This window comes from Anoplophora glabripennis, unplaced genomic scaffold, assembly GCF_000390285.2.
Source record: "Anoplophora glabripennis isolate ALB-LARVAE unplaced genomic scaffold, Agla_2.0 scaffold171, whole genome shotgun sequence".
Classification (NCBI taxonomy): Eukaryota; Metazoa; Arthropoda; class Insecta; order Coleoptera; family Cerambycidae; genus Anoplophora; species Anoplophora glabripennis.
The window spans coordinates 897,741-916,659 of NW_019416698.1; the positions used below are offsets into that span (position 1 = coordinate 897,741).

An 18,919-nucleotide genomic window follows, 5' to 3' on the forward strand; every position below is an offset into this window, starting at 1 on the left:
TGGTCGCCCGTCTGCCACGTAAATGTACCGCAGACCATAAACGTTAATAAATCCACCGCTAAATGGTAAATGGGTAGTTAACTCATGCATGGATATGGTAAACCCATACACGTGGATTTATTGCGGGACCGCAGTTGTTTCTTGAACGTAGGTGACTTATTGTCCGTCTGGAGTCATAAAACAGGTAAATAGTACCGTCGTGGGTAGGCATACTCCATCAGGTTTTAGAGGAGAAAGAGAGGTTTTGTTGAGCTTCAACAAACGATTTTTTCAGTGAAAATAAACAAAGTTAAGTCTAGTTTGTAGGTTGCTATAATTTGACAAAATCAGTAGAAGAGACAGCAATAGATAGAAAATATAACTAAATTTATTAGTTCTGGCCGGTGTTGTCAGATTTGGGGATTTTTCCCTAGTTTAGGGAAAAATTATTTTTGAATTTTTTTTTTAGAAAATGTTACAATTTACACTCTAATTTCACTGGCGTTGAAGTACTTCTGAAAAAACTGTGGTTCGTTTAAATTTCTCTTTTATTTTTTTAATGCTTTTTGCTTTTAACTAAATCTTTTTACACTCTTTCTGAAACAAAGGTTCTAGCGACGATACTAGCCTCGTTTTGTTTTTAAATGGCAAGCAAGAAATTCCACGTTCTAGGCGATCTAGATCAACAATATTTATTTGTGCCAACTATTACTTGCTGTGTATGTCGCCGACGACTAGCCTTGAACGATGTTACAAGTAAATCCATCAAGGCATCGAAACAGTTAGGTTTACGGTACAGTACCGACTGGTACGCCGCTGCCGCCTAATACCTCGCGCCTTTTTTCCACGAACATCTGTATTGAGAAGAAATCGTAAAACTAATCTATTAGTCTTTACTGTACATCCCGAGTGCCGTTGCCTAGACTAGTTGTAGGCCTTCCAAATGCCGCCGCGAGATCGTAATGCAAGGCGTATGAAGCGATTTCGAGATATTGGATGATTGTCATGCGAAAACAAAGAATTCAGATATCAACGCTGGATAAAGAAAGAAACCCTTAGAGTTTGCTTTCTTTCCGGTTGTTATAAAGTGTTCTGATTACGAATAAATCGTACATTAATTATTATTATAAGGAAGGTGTCAATTATTATTATTATGTTTACTAGTTTTTTTCTCATAGTCCATTTATAAATAATTTCCCCACTTGTCCTTAGTTGAAGTCTGACGCAATGGCTTTGTAGGTAGGTACTTACCTAAGTATTTACTTAGAACAAATAATTTTCAACAAATTATCTATTATTTACAAAGCAAATAATTCAAACTTTCATAATTCTTTCAATGACTTTTCTTCAACTATTCAAGTAATTTCAATTACGTAATACTTTTATCTTCTCTAATAACGACTTAATAAAATTATCGCCACAGAAAACGATTTATTTTTTTATTGTCCATTCATAAACAATTTTTCCACTTATAAAATCATCCTCCTTTTCATTGTAGCTTCTGTTGCAATAGTCGGTTACCCAAATTGAGAACAAATCCAAATTTAACGGATGTTATAGCCCAAACTAGAAATCTCTCCAATGCGAATTTTGATATTTTCAGCCATTCCCAGGATATTTTATAAAATTAACAAAGCAGGTCCGCCAGATCGGTCTTTTATTGCAAACATTAAGTAATTTGTTGTTCGAATCGTGTTTATTCTTAGAGATACGCACGTACATTCATCAGAAGGCATTGTAAGACCATGAAATTGGCTTAAAATTCCCGGAAAAAGTATGTACCTGCGTTGGAAAAAAAAACGGTTTTTACCCAGAAACACTGGAAAAAATCTAGGATACGAAATCTTCCAATCACTACGAAAATGTAAATAATATTTTGTTATATTGTTTTAGCAGAAGCAGATAAAGATTCTGAATATGACCAAGATCACAATTTGTCTTTGGAGTGTAAGACAACTGACGACATATTCAAAATCAGGGAAAAAATGTTTTTTTACCTCGAATATTTATCTTATGTTTCAAAATATTGAGTATTTTTCTAAATTTGTTTTACGAAACAGGAAAGGTACATTTTCTGACGTTTTTGGTCTGTCACAGTGAAAAACAATGATTAAAACTAAAAGAATTCTTGTATTTCAGCATTTTTATAGTTTCAATGGAATTTTTGTTCTGCCATTTCCTTCGGATAGAACCGATTGACATGAAACTTAGATTGTAAGTAGAAAATAGCTCAAGAAACAAGAGTTATATAGTGCTGATGAGCGCTTTTGACCAGGGGGTGGAAGCCACCCCTTCTAGGAGGTGAAAAATAAAATATTGAAAATAACTCCAGGAATCGATAAAGCAATCAATTTTAAGCCAAAAGTATCTTAAGAACATTTTTCGATAAGTCAATATTTTCTGAGTTATTGGTGATTACAAATGTACATCTTTTATTTAAAAAAAAGACGTTTTCCTGTAGTTTTTCTCGAATAACTCGGAAAATAGACAGTCTATGAAAACAACAACGTCACGAATAAAATGCAGCTTATAGAAAAAGAAAAAGATTGAGTTTTTTTCAATTAAGCAAGGGCAAAAAGGGCCAAAAAAAGGAAAGGTGAAAAAAAATTCAAGGCCGCCAAAAAACAAAATGAAAACAATTAAACGAAAAAAAAGTAAAAAAAAAACCAATTTTCAAAAAAAAAGCAAAAAAAAGTTTTTAAAAGAACCAACTTAAAAAAACCTTAAAAAGAAACTGAACTTAAAGCAATAACAAAAAAAATAAAAAAAGTAAGAACAAAAAAAAAACGGTAAATCAGCTTTTTCGAAAAAAAAATCAGAACAAAAACTGATGAATTTTTCACGAGATTTAAAATTAAAGTAATCCTTCTACTATGTGCTAACAATATATTAAGTATACAAGTTTAAGCGGTTTAGAATGCATATTTTTGAATATATTATGTTTTGATTGAAAAAAATTTTTTTAATTCCAAAAAAATAACATATTTTTGAAAATAACTAAAAATAAAAAACATACGAAAAATATTCAAGAGTACAAAAATTTAGATTTTTTTCACAGGACATTTTGTTTTTTTTTTGTGTACGATAAAAAAATAACAGATGTCGCTGCTAGAAGGTTGCAGTTGAGTTTTTCAAACCCTTTAACCTCAAAAATCTCAAAAATAACGCGTTACAAAATATTCAATTTTACAGTACTTTTAGCTGTCGAAATTTTCCGTAAAATCGTTTTTGGATCGTCTTAATAGCTTTAAAATTAAGGAAGTTATCGTTAAAAAACAACGGTACCTTACTGATTCAATTTTCGGAGCATATCAATATTTTAGTTATCCACAACTTTGGAGCATTCTATACACATAGAATACCTTCACTTTATCCTTTTAATCTTTTAATAATTCTACTTATCAACTTTAAATGTATAAGATTGTTTTTATTTATATAATGAAGGAACCCAGTGATCTGATAAACACTATAGGAAGCCATTATAATTCATTTTAAATATTTTAAGAGCCATTTTTTTTAATATTTTGTGTTTGGGGGTGGTTTTTAAGGGTTTAAACCAATGCGATAAATAATAAATTGTATTATAAACATGTAAAAGAATTTAATATATCCAGTTTGTACTATAAAATCATTTCAAACTGTTAAACACTATTTTTTTAATATTTTATTATTAGGGGTAGTTTTTTAAGGGTTGAAATATTGTACTAAATAAAATAATGTAAATTATACACCCACAATATAAAACAATATTTATTCTATGTATTAAAATATGATTTTAACCTATATAACACCTATTTTTATATTTATTCAGTTTTTTTACAATAAGGGGTGGTTTTCATCCCCTAAAAATAAGAAGTGCATATCAAGCATATATAACTTTTCATATATAGGGTGAAATAAGCTTCATTCCCTATTTTTCTCTGCTTTCCCTGGACTAAATGTTATTTTTCTACTTACAGAAGTCAAATTATATATTTTTTTCATTGTTTGCGCATGAAAATTTAAATTTTGTTGCATTTTGTTGTTTTAAATAAATATGTTTACTTTTTGATAATTTTTGCTTTTGAGGTCCCGAATATAAAAATGTTATTAAAATAGGTATGTTAATTTCTCATTTAGGTTTATTCAAGCAAAATACATCTCGAAAAAAAAATTGTTCATCAAATTATTCAATTATTTTGCTGCAAAAAAAACATGCAACATTAAATGGCAGTTTTTCGGAAAACCAAGCAAACAAAAAGTCTATTTTAAAAACTGAGCTTGGCGAAGCTGTTTTCACACTTTACACATTTTACACTGGCACTAAAATGTTTGCTAACAATTTCTAATAGAAAAGCAAAAATGATCGATTTGGATCATCTACCTAAATGTTTTAACCTCCATGCAGTTCTGTGTTACAAAACAGATCCATTGAACCATTATTAGAAAGAGTTACGCAAACTAGCTGGAGATATTAATCGGATTTACGTTCATTTAGTAGTTTTTGTGTATCGCCATTCAAGCAGCAAGTCCCTGTTTATACCTTCCTTTTTATTTTCCGAAGACGATTTTAGCTTACGTAAATATCTACGCAATCTGAGCAGTTAATTAGGTAATCTATTTCAGTTTCAATCATTTTCTGGCTTACTATGTTAATAATAAAACAGTAACAATAATAATTTAATTTAATTTGGACATAGGTCGGGGTCTAGTTTCGATTGCGTTTGGGAACTGTTATTCTGCTCGCTTGAGGGTCGTCAAAAACTAGGTTGTGAGAAATTTTGATTAACGGCTAAACCAGCACCGACATAAAAGCAACACCGTAAAAATTGTAAATTAATATTCATTCTCCACGTTTCTGCTGTTATAAGCATCCTGCTCAGCCAGTCCATCAACCATTGTAATCCAATTTCTTAGTTTAATTTTATTACAGAAACATTTTTATGGCATCAACAAATAACAGTATAAAAAATGACGAACTAAAAAATATTTTATTGCCACATTTATAGTGTTTTGAGTGTGTTTTGCTATAAGGAACTCAAAATGGTATCAGAAATGTGTAGAAAATATTTAAAAACTTTGAAATACCTCAGAAATGACTAAAAACAAGAAGAGACTTCAAAAATTCCAAAAATCTTCGATATTCTTAGATGTATATATTTTAAATGTTTTATGATCTAGGTATTTTATTGTATTTTACGGCAGATTTGAAGAATTTAATGCAAATGTATGGCCGATTTGACGTATCTATTTTAAAGCTTTCGGAAGCCATTTCTATGTACTTTAACATATTTTATAGAAGTTTTGGTGCTTTATCAGGAATTTCCATGGTTTTTAAAGCTCTTCGATGTGTGGTAATGCGTCTTCATTAAAAAAAAATATTTGGATCAAATGAGCAGGTAGTTTTAAATGGAATTATTTGCTGTAAATGTTATTTTATTCTATTCAAATGTACAAATATACTTTCGTCAAACTATGTGAAATATTTGCTGTAATCTATAATTTTTTTTAGAATTTATATTATTTGTAAATATATAAAATTTAATTCAAATCTCTTATAGTTTTGAAATTTATTATCTCGGACTTTAGCTACAAAACTGCAAACATATTTGTTTCAAAACTTCAAAATCAGTTCCTTAAAATATATATGTATATATTTAAAATTTAGTATTAATGTAGGAATTATTCAAGACAAATGAAGCATATTATAATCAAATTTATATTTTCTTGAAAGAAAATTGTAGGTCACAGAATGGTGTAGGTAGGAAGTAGCACGATATATGGAGCCACTTACGCTCTGTGGATACACATCTCCTTGTGAGTAAGGACACTAAAGCAGCTGGATCGTTCTAAAGACATAATGATGAGGACCATCAATAAGTCCCACACCAACCTATATCTGGTTGATTAAACTTACAAATCATCCTAGCTAGTGTACTAGGTGTTGTGAGTTACAACAATACAAAATATTTTTTATTACTGAGAAATATTTATATGCAAATATACTTATTCTTCAAATAAGTATACTTATACAATCATTTAACCAAAACTATTCAATTTTGTATTAAATAAACGATACAATAATATACAATACAAAACATGTTTCTATAAAATCTATGTATCAAATATTTATTTTAAATGCTGTCTATTTTTAAAGTAAGAAATTATATTTCTGGGTATAAATTTAAAGTATTTAAATAAATAAATAATTTTCATGAAATCAAATGTACATTTTTTGCGTGTTGAAATCATTATTATGTATTCTAAGGTTGTTTTGAGATGTTTTGTTAAATTTTGCAATATTTTTTTTATATATTTAACACGCCCTAAAGGTTATTTGAAGTAGTTTCTTTCATTGAAGTATTTTTATTATAGTATTTTTCGATATACTTGCAATTTTTCGCTATATAAAATGGAAATAAAAAAATTAGAGCAACCGGAGTCACGAGTCATCTTAATTTACTTAAAGTTAATGTACCGGTGTTTATACGAGATACACGAGTTATTTCACACTTTCTTCTCTGAAAAATGAAGGAGTATAATTAGTTAATATAATTAAATAGAAAACCAAGCAGTGTACCAAGCTTTGCAAGACAAGTAGGTTCATTATGTTTGGATACAGGATTCAGGAAGAATGCTACCAGTTGTTTTAAATTTATTAAGTAATACTATACAAGATAACCAGTAGATGAATTCGTTTTCTTGGATATCTTCATACATGAATATCAGAGAAATGTTTGGTTTTTACTTCATCTCAATGCTAGACTTTCACTTTAGCAATCTTTTCCTTCAATTTGCGACGTTTGTACATAATCATTATTTATTAGATTTCGTTAGTAATTAATATACGAGCTGCGACCTTATGTGATTACGAAAACGGAAGTGCCAGAGAATTATAAATTTATGTAAAATTGTCGCTAAAATTACAGGGTTCTCCATGGTAAATGGCCTATTAAAAGTTTTAGAGAAACCAAAGATAATATGACTGTAATTTTGTTTATGGGGGTTATTAGCAATGCTCCCTTCAATGAAAATAATATAATCAACGGTTATACCGGAAGTAGCTGTCAATTTCGTTATTTTAAACCGGACACCCTATATATTATTAGATTATCGGTAAGATGAATTAAAAATAAGTCAAAAATGTTAAGGCTTCCCTGTAGGTACCTAAATCAAACCGTTTTCGAGATAATCGACATTTTATACAAATTTTGACAGATGCAAGCGTTTCGAAAATTCCTTATGTCTTTTTTCGTTCTGGAAGCCTTCACTCGCTTTTCGGAACAAAGAACATAAGATGCACAACCTTGCACTATCAAAATCGCCTGAAGAAAATTATATCAAACGAACCATTTTTTATACTTATTACATTTTAAAAAGTTAAAATCGACAAAACGTTTAAATACAACTGTAACACCCTGTATTTTTGCACCATATTATAAAAAAAATTCTCGTTTCAGCCATATAAGCATTGTAGAAGTTACAGTTTCGATTTTCTCAGATCTTTGCGGTTTCCTTACATTCTCAAGAATATTACGTTAAAAATATCAAATGTGGCTTGAAAGACAAATATTAGTATTTTCATTCAGTATTTTAGAAATATCAAGTATTTGTTCGACAAGAACAACGCAAAAGAATTATTCTAATGAAGACACTTTGAACTTATTTTATATCCATTCACCATGAATAAGAATTATTAGCTGCATTTCTATGATTTGGTATTTTGCAACATTTGGACACAAATTAAAGTGTTCTTTGTAGAACATATAGAACATTGAAATATTTACTTTTTTCATAATTACATTAATAAAATGCGTTGTTTCACGTTTGTTACATCTTTTAAATAATAAGGAAGTATATTAAAAAAATAAGATTTTCTTCCAATGGGATACTATATTATTATTAGTAACCGCAATTACATAATGTGCAAATAAGTATCTTTTCATTAAGAAAACAACGAAATGTGAAGTAACCAAAATTGTAAATTATAATATTTATTCAACTTCATTCCAAATATCATTACCTGATTTATCTGTCTTTTAAGTATATATTAGATATCAATAAAAAAAAATAAAAAATTGCAAACGTTTAATGTTACCCGTCCCGATTCATGTTGTTAGGTTCCTCCTTGCTTAAGAGAGAATAAATAAAACATTTTTCGTTGTATACCGGTGCTCCGGACCAAAATAGTAACTTTCTTCCCAATTAGCACTTAACAGTAAAGTTACAGGCGTAGATTACTGTATTTCTTGTTATATTTTTACAATGTTATTATTTAATATGTCAGTTCCCTCATACAATAGCGCTGTGAACAGTGAGCAGTCTTAAATTCAAACAAACGTTGACCTGTCACGTCCTATTTACTTTTGAAATACAGTAATCTCAGATCGGAACATATTTTTTATAATTTCCCTGTTTGAACTTAACAACCACAGACTTAATTTTATGCAAATTAATAACAAATCCAGTTCAAAACTACAAAGTTGTGTCTATTAATAGAACGGCCATAAAATTGTCTGATTTGAGTCCACTTGATTTTTTATTTCGAAAAGCTCTTAGAACGTACAATTTCGAAATGATTCATTCTCTGTTACACCTGATTAACACAGAGGATGTGATTAGGAGAATTATTTGGTTGGAATTGTTTAGCAATGCAGCTAAATTTTGAACTTTACCTATTCGCTCAACAGGAAATGTGTGACATCGAAAACCTTCAATGTGGCAGGTTTATATTGAATAAAAAAAATGGCAGTGAATAAGATTTGATATTGTAATTTGTTTGAAACCTTGATTTTGGCAAATTTATTTAAAATGTATCTAAAAACTTGTTCGCGATATACATAATATAGTGCTTTTAGAAGAATTTTAATGGTAAGTCGTTAAAATTTGGAGTTTAATTTGAATACGTTTCCTTTGTATGGAAGCTACTAATTTTTCTCTGGGCATTAAGAACAGACTTCAATTAAAATTTACTGGTCTAATAGTTATTTCGATTAAAAAATATATAATCATTAGTAACGCTTATTGAATATTTAATTTTAATTAGTTCTTTTTCTTTCAAGATTGGGGTTCATACTAAATTAACAATTAAAGAGGATTATATCAAGTGCCTATTGTGTATTATTTTGACCTTCAACTACTACCTGTTCAAGTACAATAAACATTAAAAATCTTAAATGAAATAACAGATAAAATATGCCCATAATGGTTACCAATTAATCTTTCAGCAGGATGATATAATAATTGGTTGATTAAATTATAGTCATTAGTGAATATACAGAGCTTTAACAAGAGATAATTACGGAATCCCAAATCATTTGCGGATTTCCTTATTTAGAAACGAAATAAAAATTGTTTTTTAATAGGTGTATTTGTCTAGAAAAAACTTAATCAGGTGGTTGTTTAAATTAATAAAAGTAAGCCAAGTGTAGTGTAGAGCGTTACAAAAAAATAACTCTCACAGGCAGTTATGTGTGTCTTCGCATGAATAAAACAAAAATTACAGGAAACACCTCCATGTATGAACCTTATTTGTACGTAGGTATTCTGAATATTCAAAACTGTTGCATAAGTCCGAGATGTAGCGTGGGACTGCAAAATAAGATGTTCAGTGCTGATTTTGCATAGAATTTCTCAATCTAGGAATGTGTCCATAATATAAGTGTTTAAGTGTTAAGTAGTCAGCAAAGAAGGAATTGTTAATTTTCTGATAAAAGTTAGTGCAATTACTTTGTTTTTTTTTTCAGAATTCGGCGAAATAAACTGACACAAAAATTACAGAGAAAGTTTAAATACAAATTTTCCGAAATACAGTAAATTTCATGAAATTTACATAAAAATGTCGGGCAGTGTTAACAAAAATTATACCAAGTGAATTATATTAAAAGTCTAAAACCGCAAAGTGAGAAAAAGTATACAGAAAATGGAAATTTTGCTTGAAATTATACGTTAATTTTTTACAATGTATATCCATTAGCATATGAATAAAAGGTTTCATCACACAAATTAATATGATACATTAAACAAAAAAGTTGAAATGGTTCTCTGAAGATGTTGTATGTATGATGAAACGTCGATAACTGAAAAAAATCACAAATAGAAGAGTAAATCATAGTACGTGTACAGAGTAACGGTTAATGTGATTATGTACATTTTTTGTAACGGTTTTACGAGTGTCATTGTTTATATTTAGTGACACGCAGCGTCCCTGACATTTCAAAAAAATTTATATGTAATCTGTGTCTTCACATTCCGCTTATCTGCAACCCAAGGCCGTTTTTGAAATTATTATAAGATATGCAGATTTAATTCTGAACACCTGGAATTTTGTGATTAGCATATCTCGTAGTATTTTTGAGAAGCTTCTTGTTATAACAAGATATCCCTTTTTACAACATTTTAAACAACATATTTTACATTTTTTTATGGATATTAAGATAAAAGAAATAAAATTGAACACTTAGAAAATAGCTACTACAAAGAGATTTTTTTTGTTTCTACATTTTACTTAAGATTGTTCAATGCCAGAAGAACATTGACTAAAGATTTTTTTAAAATTTCTGTTATGGGAGCACGTTGACTTTCAATAACACAATTTTTTATTTTTGGTAGTTAAATTCAAAAAGTCGACATTTTCGTTAAATTTTCAGTTGACAAAGTGAGTCTTTTTTGTCACCTAACTGCAAAATATTTTATGTTCTAAAACGCCAGTCTTTTTCGTTTTTTAACATAAAACAAATGTCGAAATAATTTGTCATATTTCCGAAATTTATTTATGAATTTATTAATTAAACAATATATATTTTAAGTAATATAACATTTCAATATAAAACAGTAACTATTATAAACAGGACGAATACAATTTATTTTGCACCATATGTAAATTGAAAGTGCCGATAATGCAGTGACTTACATTTATGCCAGATCCAGTGCTGTCAGTTATCGTAGCTTTTAGTATGTGTTCAATGAGGCTGCTGCTGTAATTGTTTAAGTTTACTGCGCATGTCGTATTATTGGCAAGTTCCGTAAGCTTTGGTGAAGATGGTAACAAGTTATTTGCGATTGTAATTTTATTTTATATAGAGCCTTTTGGCTCTTTTGGACTTTTTTGGACGGTATCCAACTGATTTGCTCTTCAAATTTTTTATTTGGAACTCGTGCACTATTTAGCATATACTGACCATAACGTCGAAAGATTAATTTTATTAATTTTCAGTTCGAAATATGTCAATAATACCGCTTCGAACACTTTTTGAATTTTCTTCGAACTACACCACCCTTTGAATTCATTCGTTGTAGGCAATCTAATACTACTCGACGATTTGTTGGGGATTAATTGTGAAACAGCACTTTGTGCCGCTTCTAGTACTTCCCCTGGTAAATGCTCGTCTTCACTTTCCGAGCTCATTTTGAATTAAACACTTAGAATATGAATTAACCGTCTCGATTCCAACACGGTTCAAATTTCAAATATAAATTAAGTTGTTGTTGTATATATAACACAATTGTCTTATTTTCGAAAAAATATTGTTTGCATTTCGAATGCTCGAAAGGATATTCTTGAAATAACTTCATTCTTGAACGTAGAATACCATTTCGTGTTCTAGATACAAAAATAACTATTGTTATGCAAGTATTATTATAATTTAGGCATTTAAATTTTAGTTGTAAATTTAATGAGGTACCTACCTATGAAATAAGATGATACTTCAATATTTAATAAAACAATAAAAAAATGTAATTATAACAAACTAACTAAATTTATAAAATCAACCTTTTAGCTGAACCTTTCTGTAACAAGGGTGTATTTATGTAAAAATATTTCTGCTTCAATGTAGCAGAAATAGCCAGTCAAATAAAAAATTTTACTTTGAAGGTTGATAGTTGTAAAAGATGTATTTTAATAAACGAAAAAGTTATCCCATATCCAAGGAGACTATAAATATTTAACAATAAACAACGATTTGCATATCGGATACGTTCCGTAAATAAACCATTACCCGGTGGTTCATTGACATTTTTTTTGAGTACTCCTAATGTGTGTTTATGTTACTATTTGTACTCGATATTACCCGCATTGTCGTCGATGGCATAACCGCCTTGGAATTCGCCTCTCGGAGATGCCGGGTCGAATTTTTCACAGCCGGATACGAGACGGGCATAATTCATCCTGCCCAATAAAAGCTTATTATGGCCGCAAATTGTGTTACCTAACAATACACATTTTATTTAAACTCTAACCTCGCGCACCTCTCGTGAAAGTATCGGTGTCATCTTCGTTCTGAAAATGGCAGAAACGCGCCGCGGATTTTTTTCTAGCCACCAGCAACGTGACCGCCTTGACATTAAATAGGAAATTACATCGTATTGTCTGCGGTAATTCTTGGTTCGGGCACGAGGCGTCCTGGAAGTCTTTTCAGAGTTTCTTCTAGGATGATCTCTTGATCTTTTTAAATATTTTGTCTTGTAAAAGAACGCCACAAGTTTTAACACCGCTATTTTTGATCTGATATTAAAAAAAAAAACGAAAGATTAGCGTTGACGTCTCTGAAGAGACTACGGACTGGCATTTGTTATGTCAGGCGATTGTCTCTTTTTTATGAAATGATATGCTTTTGTTTACTTTATCTCTTTTTTCTGAATCAGACGACTTATGGTTAGGGCTGTCAGAACTGACCCCCAGGACATAGGCGTACCCATTATTTATTAAAACGCAACAAATTATATTGTCTACAATACACACGCCACCATAAACACCAACGGATATTTTTGGGAATAGAAAAAAATTTATGAAAGAAAAATAATGAGTTCTAAATACACCTATTTAAGCTGCAACCTTGGTTTAAATCTTTGATTTTTTATTTTTTTTTATAAAATTAATAACATAAGCAAGGAGTACTAAATTATAAACTCAGGTCAGTATCATAGTTTTATCAGTAGTAAATTTGTCCAATAAAGCGGTACTCAACATGTGATATTTCAAGTGAGTGTAGTCATAGGGAAAGTTAAATAACGAACAATATTTTCTTTTTACTAAAAAAAAATATAAACAATAATGTAATTCAGGATACACATTAGGGTGGCCCAAAAAAAACGAATATTTTTTTTCATGTCTCTTGTGAAAATATGTTAGTTTATCACGTTTTAAGAGCCCCCTCAAAAAATCAGCTCAAAAAAAAATTTTTTTAGAGGTCGCTCAAGATTTTTAAATTTACAAAATCGTCAAATATTGAATTTTTTTAAATTTTTTTCTCGTTATTTTATCATTTTCTAGGTTGAAAAAAATCTGAAAATTTCAAATCGATATATTTTTTATTGAATTTGATGAACAAAAGAATAGAAATAAATTACGACACTTAAATTTTAAAAAATTAAAAAATTATAAATATTTAATACTCACAGTGTGGTAGTAAATTTTGCCTCGAGAAGTTTTTTAAGTGTCTCGTGATTTATTTCTATTTTTTTGTTCACCAAATTCAATAAAAAAAATTATTAGTTCGTTGATATTTATTTTTAGAGGTCCCTCGAAAACATTTTAGGTACACTACTTTGAAAGTTAAAATAATTATGAGTGACTTATAGAAATTAAATTTGAAATTTTCAGAATCGAAATTTTTTTCAACCTAGAAAATGATAAAATAACGAGAAAAAGAATTAAAAGAAAAAATTATATATTTGACGATTTTAGAAATTTTTAAAAATCTTGAGCTGATTTTTTGAGGGGTCTCTTAAAACATGATAAACTAACATATTTTCACAACAGACACGAAAAATAATCGGTTTTTTTTTTGGGGCCACCAATGTAGTTGTTAAATTTAGGTAATTTGTTAAAAATTTTATTTTATTTATTTATTTACTTATTTGATTATAAAGCGTGTCCAAAAAAAATCAAAAAGTAACATTCGAGGAAGTTTGCAGATATGTACTTTTTTAGAGTTTATTAAAATCATATTTGACCTTCATATGTTAATGGCTTGTATATCTATAATTTGTAACACTATAAATATTTAAATGCACAGTCTGACTAGTGGTTTATGCAGACGTTTGAAAGCATAGAACAGCCGAAATAAAATCTGACAAAGGATGAAATTAAAACTGAGAGTATAAGACGCAAATTAACAAAAAAATCATGATTGCCTATTAACGCTTATCTTTTGTTTTTGAAAGTCAGGCCAAAATGACGGAATTCTAATTTACTTTTTCGAGACATCAGGTATAAGAAACTAAAATGAACTGAAGAATTTTGCCACAACTATCTACGAATCTATCAGAAATAACAGTTGGCCAGGACACATTTCCAAACAGTTGAGAAACTGTTGAAATTAAGTTTAAGCATTTGTTTCAACATATGTCGTTGAACCTCTCGATTTAATTAAATGGACAGGTACTTAAATACTTAATGACTTTTACAACTAAAAAATATTTTATTCCTTCTATGTATGTTCTTGTATGTTCTAAAAATTTTATATCGGAGTAAAATTGTGTAGTGTAGATAATTCAATTTTGATTATGTTGTTTTAACTTTATGAAAATTCAATTCCACAATTTGAAGAATTCTTAACCAGAAAGGTAAATTAATAAAAATAAATAAAATATTATGTTACGTAAATCTATAGTTACCCATTCCTACTCCCTGACTGCATAATTTTAGTAAAAATGGATAATGCCTTATTAGCACGCTTTCTAGAAATAACTGAATAGACTTAAGGAACTAACCAACTTATAATTGAACTGATAAAATTCGAATGTAAGCGTATAACAAAATCGCAGATACCAAATCTAATGATATTTATTAATTGTTTGTATTAATGTAATTTATATTTTAGCACAGTTTCAATACAACTATTGTAAACTAGGTTTTACCGTAACTACAATACAATTTTTTAATGTTTTTAGTCAAGGTTTTTCTAAAAGGTCAAAATCGTGTACAAATGGTATATTTTCGTATTTATTGTTAATAATTTCTCTAGCTATAAAGTAACTGGAGAAAAGTGTGTATAAATAACAACTCAAAAACTTTTGGAAAGAAAAATTTAATTTTGATCGGTGTTAGTCGTAATTAGGAAGGCGTGAGGTGTTTGATTTGTTAAAATAAAAATAGTTACATATTTGACGTTAAAAAGAATTTTCATTCATAAATGGATGGATCATTCCAACTCTTATATATTTTTAGCTTTTTTTGTCGATTTACGCATAAAAATCCGAAAATATTAACAATATTAAGTGCTTTTGGGGTCGAACAAAAATTTTTGTTGAAAGTGGTTTATCCATATATGGTGCAAAAGATTCGATTTAACATCAAACATTCTTTAAGCAGTTAAAATCCTTATATAATTTTTTTCTAATTTCGACTTCAAATGGTTACCTTTTGTTCAAATTTTACATGAAGATATATTACTATGAAAGAATTATAAATTGCACTTAATTTCAAGTCTGAACCTTTAATAGTTTGAAACTGAATGGTTCTTTGTTTATTTTGAAGAGAGGCATCACTCTGTATAAAATTGGCTTGTTTTAAATAACAAAAATTGAAGCTTAAAAATGTAAATATCTATTTTCTTGTACTAGTTACAAATCAATATATATTTATATATAACAAATAGAAAGTACGATCATTGTTTATTTCAAAATAGGGCGTATACCAAACTAACAAAAATTTTCCCTGATACCTGTTTCAAGTTTCAAACGTATATCTAGGGAAAAAATTCATTTTATGACATATTTATGAGAGCCATTTTCTTTTTCTGCGTTGTATCACTAGGTAAAGTCCAGGACACCCTGTATAAGAAAAACACGGAAATGGGATTGTTAACGGAGTGATTTAATGAGTGGCAGAAATTCGTAAATAAAGACTAATTACAAGCGGAATTTTAAAAAATTTGCTTTCCAAGCTTTCCAAATTGGTATATACCCTCAAAATTTACGGAAGTGCAAAAATTTGAAAAGGGAATTTTTTTGGTAAATGTTCTCTTTAANATTATCGTATTATCATCTCTCGAAGTCATCAGACAAAAATGTTACTCACCCTGTACAAAACCATCGACATCTTCATACATCTCCAGCGACTTACCAAGACGCCGCCCTCTTCTTACAATTCCTTTCCGATGGGTCACCACAAACACCACAGAGCAACAAACGAAATCCAATTTTACCAAAATAGAATCGAACTTAGTCACAGACCGCTAGAATGGACTTGTGCAGTTAAAGCCGCGACGATTTTTGCGATCGCTCGCCGACCACTTCTTGCAGCCAACTGGCTCTTAGAGTTAGAGAGGTGCCGTGGAGGCCGTGGCATGCCAATGCGGACGCACACCTGCCCGGGGCACTCGCTGGCGCCCGATCCTTCAGCGAGGAATGTCTTCAGCGGTCGATTTCTTCGCTGCAGGTTGTCCGCGCCTGAAATTCGCCATCGAGTCGCTTTGATTCTTGTCGATCCGTATTTTCTTTCGAAAGTTAGTCAAAAACTCAGTCGAGGGTTGTTTTTGTTGAACTACTTTTGTCTTAGCAAAAATATGAGGGTGAAAAATGCACATAAATAAAAAATACTGGATTATAATGTCGTTAGTACTTAAATTTTATCAAGCTTACGAATATTTTGAAAATTTTCCCTAGTCGAGGACTAAAAATGTTCGTGTGGACAAACTCTTGGATTCATACAGGGGACGTTAAAATAACATGACAAGTTCCTATAAAAATTTTCCCTATACGACCCCTCTACGGAGATACAGGCTTCTAAAGGACACCCCTGAATATCGATGTTTTTTTAATAACTGTAATTTAATTATTTTCAAGAAAAAACAATTGTAAATAAAACTGATAGTTTTTTAAATAGGCACAGAAAGAATGCAATTTATTTCTTTTCTTTTACTTACGGATGTAATAAAAATCATATTAAACAAAAACAGTTTTTTCTCGAAAACAGTTCATTTTATCGATATCATCCATGATTGCCTTTTTTTTTGTTTAAGGTTCAAGCTATCTAAAAATATTATTTTTGTGCCTGTATCGTAAAAAAATTGACATTATTGTGCTTCAGTTAGTCCGTCCCTGGCAAACCAAATAAGCCATATTGTTTTCATGGGTCACAATTTTTAAGAAATCTTATCTGTTGTCCATTCTCAATTAAAGGTGATTAGGAAACTATATCCTTAAGTATTTCGAGGCTCTGAATTCAATTCCATAGACGTAATTATTCCATCGACCCAAGCTTTCATAAAACCACCCTTAAATCCACGATTAGACCCCATTAACATCACATATACAAAGTGGTCCCGAGGTACTGGGCCAGAATTAATGAGTAGATTCTTCAAGCAAAATTATTGCGAAATAGCCGAACTTACCTTAGTCCAAAAGTTGATAGTTAAAGAGATACAGGATGTTAAATGTAAAATATTATTTCACTTTTTTTTCATTTATTCCTTAACAAATGCAAATTTCCTCACAAAATTTTGGGGTTTGGAGTTCTTTGGGCAGAGGAATTGAAACCTGTTCACATTTTGGTTAAAGTTTATAGAGGGCGCTAGCTGCAGCAGATTGAATGTGTTAAAAACGACATAACTTTTTTGTATTTTAAGGTATCTCATCTTTGGTATCAAATTCTTATTTTCCAACTTTTTTTACGCAAAAAAGGAAAAGTAGCTATCTCGCACCGTTTTCGAGATATTTGGCTTTGAAGCTTCCATTAAATTGAAATTAAGTACCTATACAGGTATTATTAATTTAGCGGCAAAGTTTCTTAAGTTGGATTTTGGAAAATCAAGTAATTGACGTTTTCCACTTGTCTTATTACTGCCATTTGTATGCTAATTTCTATTAAGTATTATTTGTACCTAATTAAAATTACATCTTACAATTAGCTTACATTTTAAATTGTATGCTCGTATACATAAATGTGAGATAGAATGCCGAGATTTTCGTTTTTGGAGTTACATGAATTCAGTTGTTTATGGAGAAAATATAAACACCTGAGAAGAACTTTAGCAGCAGGTTTTAAATGTTGCAAAGTCATTTCGCGTTAAGGATTTATACTTTAAAATAAGACATTTTTTTTAATAAACGCATTGATAAATGTATTGAACTTAGAGGTGGACATTTTGAGCAATTATTGTCAAAAGGCATATTTTTTTACTAATGTTTACTATTTTACTGTTCATTACAATTTTTAATTCTAAATAAACCCTTGTTTTTGACATTTCTAAATTACTTTAATTATTTCAACTATTAGCATTATAATTTTTAATTCTAAATAAACCCTTGTTTTTGACATTTCTAAATTATTTTAATTATGTCAAGCATTAGCATTGGTAGTTTCAAAGCCGAATATCTTGGAAACGGTGCGGGATAGCTACTTTCATAAAGTCTACCTTTTTTTTGTAAAAAAAGTTGGAAAATAAGAATTTGATACCAAAGATGAGATAACTTAAAGTACAAACAAGTTATGTCGTTTCCAACACATTCAATCTACGGCAGCTGGCGCCCTCTATGAACTATAACCAAAATGTGAACAAATTTCAATTCCTCTACCCCGACAACCCCAAACCCCAAAATTTTGTGTAGATATTTGCATTTATTGAGAAATAAATGGAAATAAACTAAAATAATATTTTACATTTAACACCCTGTATCTCTTTAACTATCGACTAAGGTAAATTCGGCTAAATCGCAATATTTTTGCTTCGGGAATCTACCCATGAATTTTGGCCCATTACCTCGGGGCTACCCTGTAAACTTATACAATTTAGGGGTGATTTTCTCAAAACTGGTGGGTGATGGAGCAATTCCGACTTTGGATTCGAGTTTAGCATCCCAAAATTCGTGAAAATCAGTAAGTTTGGTCTGAGTGCAAGGCCATTTTTTATAAAATCTAATATTTATATTGGAACAGTCTGGGAAAATAATCGCTTTTTTCCTACGACAAATTTTTCTGGACATTTTGAATATTTACCTACTCTGTTTACACTGT

General features: G+C 29.9%; 1 protein-coding gene across 2 annotated transcripts in view; it reads right to left on the minus strand.

The window, feature by feature from the left end:
- The window catches only part of LOC108904760 (vasorin), a 60,355-nt gene extending 44,159 nt beyond the window's left edge, over window positions 1–16,196 (minus strand). For both annotated transcript variants that reach the window (XM_023455256.1, XM_023455258.1), the window contains exon 1: window positions 16,028–16,196. The gene's annotated coding sequence lies outside the window, so the exon portion shown is untranslated. The remainder of the gene's footprint in view (window positions 1–16,027) is intronic.
- Window positions 16,197–18,919: the final 2,723 nt, after the last annotated feature.